The sequence below is a fragment of the Desmodus rotundus genome, chromosome 7 (genome assembly GCF_022682495.2).
Source record: "Desmodus rotundus isolate HL8 chromosome 7, HLdesRot8A.1, whole genome shotgun sequence".
NCBI lineage: Eukaryota > Metazoa > Chordata > Mammalia > Chiroptera > Phyllostomidae > Desmodus > Desmodus rotundus.
In genome coordinates, this window is record NC_071393.1 from 29,078,719 (window position 1) to 29,084,349 (window position 5,631).

A 5,631-nucleotide genomic window follows, 5' to 3' on the forward strand; every position below is an offset into this window, starting at 1 on the left:
TGGTTGGAGTGTTGTCCTGTACACCAAAAGGTTGTGGGTTCGGTCCCGGCTAGGCACCTACAGGATGCAACCCACAGATGTTTCTCTCTCACGTGGGTGTTTCTCGCTCTCTCTCTCTCTCCACCCCCTTCCCTTTCTGTCTCTCTCTCTAAACTCAATAAACACATATCCTCAGGTGAGAGTTTAAAAACAATTTTTTTTAAATAACCAATGACATCTGTCTAAGGGAAAGAGAATGTATCAGTTTGACTAAACACACAAAAGGAAGTAACGGTAATATAAATGCAGGCCTTCTGAATTCAACTTTGGTGCCTCCTCCGTAGGTTCTAGGCACACGGGCTTCTCTCTCTGCCACGCCTCAGCCCCACTCCTGGGTCGAGGAGCACAGTGGACCGCTTTCCTCTCCATCCGCTAGGGGAAGCTCTCGCTGCAAAGCAAGCCGACCCCAGACGACCAATCCGAGTCTCTCTGCACCTCCTTCTGCATTTTTCTGTGAATATGTAAATGCTCTTAAAAGAGACTAGAAACATAATTCTAATAGCCTGGGTTAGAGTCTCACCTTTGCCCTGGCCCATCCCAATTTGAAATACTTGGAATTCCGATAGCTAGTCTCCTTTCTTCTTCCTCGCCCTTACGAAAATACACTGACCTGTGACCTTTAGTGTTAACCCTTCATAGCTTCGCATGCATGCCCAAGTCTGTGCTCAGGTCCGAATGGGTGTCTCTATTTACGACCACAAACTCTTAAAATACTGGGACATTAAATAGGGACACCTGTAATAGTGTCAACAATAAAAACAAAGTTAAAGAGAATACCGGGAAATTGTACACAGAAGTCCGTTTGAACAACCAAGCACACAAAGACAAAAACCAAAGTATTCAAAGGTCTTTAAAGGGCTGGGTGGATCGGGGATAAGGAATTGTAATAGTAAGAGTCGATCCCAAGGTGGCGCCGAGAGGCTGGCTAAAGGGCTTTCCCAGGCTTGCAGCGGAAACTCCCCATTTGGGAGGGGGCTCAAGCTTTCTCCTAAGAAGGCCAAAATCAGGCTTGGGAGGGATCCTGGAAGACGGAAGAAAACTCCTGGCGCAGTGTTTGCGCTTCGCTCTACTCTTCCCCTTTTATAAGCCATCTAGCACTAGGAGCAAAATCGGGGGGGCTCGGAGTTGGGGGTGGATCACCGCGGCTGGATCCGGCTCAGCAAGCTACCCCTCAGATGGGAGGGGCAGCAGCGCTGAAGAGCCTGGAGAAGGGCTGAAGGCTCCCTGACTATGGGAGGAAGTGCGTGCGTGTGTGTATGTGTGTGCCCTTGAGGTTTGATTTGTGGGCAGGGTCAAAGATGCTTTTTTCTTAGTCTGACGAGCTTCTTGGAAACAAAGTCATTTCTTGGAAGGAAGCTATACTCTGTACGTTTGCTGCCGCTCTTGAATTGGAAGTTTTAAGGGAGAGGGTTTGGATGCTTCCGAGAAGTGTAGGAGAGATTCCTTTCTATTTTTCCTCCAGAATTCATCCTACAGAGAGACCACGCAAATCAAAAATGTCTCCCACTTCAGTTCATGTCTGCCCTCAAATATACGTTTCTACCAGTGTCATTTTCCAGGCACCCCCCAGAAGCACATCCATGCAGCCACAGATGCACACATACCTGTCTTCATCCCACATCGGCCCTCTCCGTCTTTCCTCACGTGAGGTCCCGCTCAGAGTCGTGTGCATATTTATCTCATATGCAGTTTTCCTCAGGTCGGTGCACACGCGCGCAGCACGCACACACACTGCTTCCCCCCACCCCGCCCCCATCCGCAAGGCAGCAGGCACTGTGTATGCAGAGACAAGAACAACAGTTCCCTTGCACAACCAGGGCCAAACTCCCTTTGGCCTCGCAGTGGGAAGTTTGTTTCCATCCTGCACACAGTGGTTCTGAGCTTCACTGCGGAGGTGCAAGTGGAGGAGGAGGAGGGAGAAGGAGAGCTTGTCGGAGTCTGACTGCAGCCTGCCTCAGCCATGAAGGCAAAAAATACAGGACAGGGGCCTTTGATGTGCAATTTTCTGTGAGGTTAGCAAAGGATGAGTTAGACACACCCAGTCTCATTAAGAGCCAGAAAGGAAGGCCTCAGAACTTTGAACTTGGCCTTAGCAGGTCAACCAAAGGTCAGGGTGTTTGTTGATGCAAAAACCAGAAGTTTTATGTGTGTGGGTCTCTGTGTGTGAGGGTGTGTGTGGGGGAAAAAAAGAGGGGAAAGCAAGGCAGGGTGGAGGAAAGGACAAAACCACAGGGGTAAAAGCAAGCACCTGATAAAAAGTAAATTAGGAAGCAGAAGCCAAGGAATATAAACAAGGAATATTAATCTAGATAATGAAAAACGAATTGAATCTGGGAATTAAGCAGGGAGAAAGGGACCAGAGCAAGAGAACTTGAAGGCTGGGAGACAGAGGAAGGAAGAAGCGGGCTCCGCCCCTCCTGAGAGCTCCGCCAGCGGGCCTGTCTGAGCGCCTGCGGGGCCTCATCTGCTACTTACAAGCACAGCTTCCCTCAATCCTGATTAACAGTCACTAAGCGGCATGGCTAATCCTCACCGCTGCAGTCTTTAATGCTTTTCAGCCCCGCACGGGAAAGCTGACCGCTGTCCTTATTCAGTCAGGAGGCCACCCCAGACTTAGATCTTGGCCCCAGGGACCCTGGCAGCAGGAGTGGCTCCAGCAGATTATCCAGCCCAGAGGACAAAGGAAGGGTGCAGTGGCTGGAAAAGCATTCTGCACCTCCTTGAAGAGAATGCCCATCCTCCGCAGGTGAGCCATTTGCTTTTTCCTCTTCCAAAATGTGGTTGGGTCTGTTGTCTCATTTAAATCATCACAGAAAACCTGTGAGGGACAGGAGACTATATAATTCCCATTGACCAGGCTGGTGTGGTTCAGTGGATTGCGGGCCGGCCTGTGAACTAAAGGGTTAGCAGTTCAATTCCCAGTCAGGGCACAGGCCTGGGTTGTGGGCCAGGTCCCGCAGTAGGGGGTGCGCAAGAGGCAACCACACATTGATGGTTCTCTCCCTCTCTTTCTCCCTCCCTTCCTCTCTCTAAAAATAAATAAAATCTTTTTTTTTAAAAAGAAAAAATTAGAAAGCAAATCTGAGCGAACTGAAAAGATTTGTGCCCTGGCCAAGTAGTTGAATTGGTTAGAACATCGTCCCAACACACCAAGATTGAGGGCACAGACAAGAAGCAAGCAGTGAAGGCACCAATAAGTGGAACACCAAATCAATGTTTCTCACTCTCTTTCTCACTCTCCCCCCTGCCTCTCTCTCCCTCAAATCAATAAATTTTTAAAAATTTCATTTTATTGATTATGCTATTACAGTTGTCCCATTTTTTTTCTCCCCTTTATTCCCCTTCATCATGTACCCCTCCTCCCACCAGCATTCCCCCACCTTAGTTCATGTCCATGGGTCATACATGTAAGTTCTTTGGCTTCTCCATTTCCTACACTATTTTTACCCTCCCCCTGTCTATTTTGTACCTACCATTTATGCTTCTTATTTCCTGTACATTTTCCCTCACTCTCCCTATTCCCCCTCTCTGCTGCTAACCCTCCATGTGATCTCCATTTCTGTGATTTCTATTCCTGTTCTAGTTGTTTGCTTAGTTTGTTTTTGTTTTGTTTTGTTTCTTTAGGTTTGGTTGTTGATAGTTGTGAGTTTGTTGTCATTTTATTGTTCATAGTTTTTGATCTTCTATTTCTTAGATAAGTCCCTTTAACATTTCATATAACAAGGGCTTGGTGATGATGAATTCCTTTAACTTGACCTTATCTGGGAAGCACTTTATCTGCCCTTCCATTCTAAATGATAGCTTTGCTGGATAGAGTCATCTTGGATGTAGATCCTTGCCTTTCATGACTTAGAATACTTCTTTCCAGCCCCTCCTTACCTGCAAGGTTTCTTTTGAGAAATCAGCTGATAGTCTTAATGGGAACTCCTTTGTAGGTAACTGTCTCCTTTTCTCTTGCTGCTTTTAAGATTCTCTCCTAGCACTGGCTGGTGTGTCTCAGTAGACTGAGGGCCAGACCGAGAAACAAAGTGTGGCCAGTTCAATTCCCACCTGGGGCACATGCCTGCCTTGCAGACTGAGTCCTCGGGGGGGGGGGTAACTACACATTGGTGTTTTCCTCCCTCTCTCCCTTTCCCTCTCTCTAGAAGTAAGTAAATAAAATCTTAAAAAATAAACAACAACAAGATTCTCTCCTTATCTTTAATCTTGGGTAATGTAATTATGATGTGTCCTTGGGTCCAATTTCTTTGGGACTCTGTGAGCTTCCTGGACTTCCTGGAAGTCTATGTCCTTCGCCATGTTAGGGAAGTTCTCCTTCATTATTTTTTCAAGTAAGTTTTCAATTTCTTGTTCTTCCTCTTCTCCTTCTGGCACCCCTATGATTCGGATGTTGGAACGTTTTGAGTTGTCCTGGAGGTTCCTAAGCCTCTTCTCATTTTTTTGAATTCTTGTTTCTTCATTCTGTTCTGGTTGAATGTTTATTTCTTCCTTATGGCCCAAATTGTAGATTTGAGTCCTAGTTTCCTTCCTGTCACTGTTGGTTACCTGTACATTTTCCTTTATTTCACTTTACATAGCCTTCACTTTTTCCTCTATTTTGCGACCATACTCAGCTGTTTCTATGAGCATCTTGATTACCAGTTTTTGAACTCTGCACCTGATAGGTTGGCTATCTTTTCATCGTTTGTTTCTATTTTTTGAGCTTTGATCTGCTCTTCCATTTGGGCCATATTTGTTTGTCCTGCCACACCTGTTACATCGTAAGGGGCAGGGTCTTAGGTATTCATCAGAGCAGGGCACCCACGTGGCTGTATTGTGGTACAGTATGTGGGGGAGGGGTCCAAGAGGGAATACTGCAGTTTGCTCGGCTCTCATCTGACTTTCAGTCACTTCCCCCGCTACCCACAAGCAAATTGGGCTTTTCTGGTGCTGATTCCTGGGTGGATGGGTTTGTGTACATTCTAGGACCCTGTGGGTCTCTCCAACGAACTCTCCTGTGAGGCTGGGAGTTTATCCCACCACTGCAATCCTCACAGATTTTTTCAGTTAGAGGTTTTGAGTCTTCATTCCCTGCGCTGTAACCCTTGATTGAGCAGTCTGTCACACTCCCCAGTTGTTCCTCCAAGTTTATCTGCCTGCAAATGTGGGACCACCCAGTCCACCAGCCATCCACCTTGCTGCAAGTCCTGTCCACCCCTCCCACCAGTCTGGATGAATGTTTCTTCTTTAACTCCTTAGTTGTCAGACTTCCATACAGTTCAATTTTCTGGCAGTTCTGGTTATTTTTTGTTTTTAAATTTGTTGTTGTCCTCCTTTTGGTTGTGTGAGGAGGCAAAATATATCTACCTATGCCTCCATCTTGTCCAGAAGTCTGAAAAAAAAAATTTTAAAGAAAAGATTTATAACCGCAGAACCACAAAATGGTCCTATCCTTTTTGACAAGGTGCTGAGTAGTTTTTTAGAGACATCAGACAAAACCACAAGTCATGTAGCCAAGCATGCACAAAGCAGAGGACTTTGACCTTTGGCTGCACCTGGAACTGGATCTAATCTCTACCTGTAGAATCAAAGGACCAGGATAAAACCTGAACT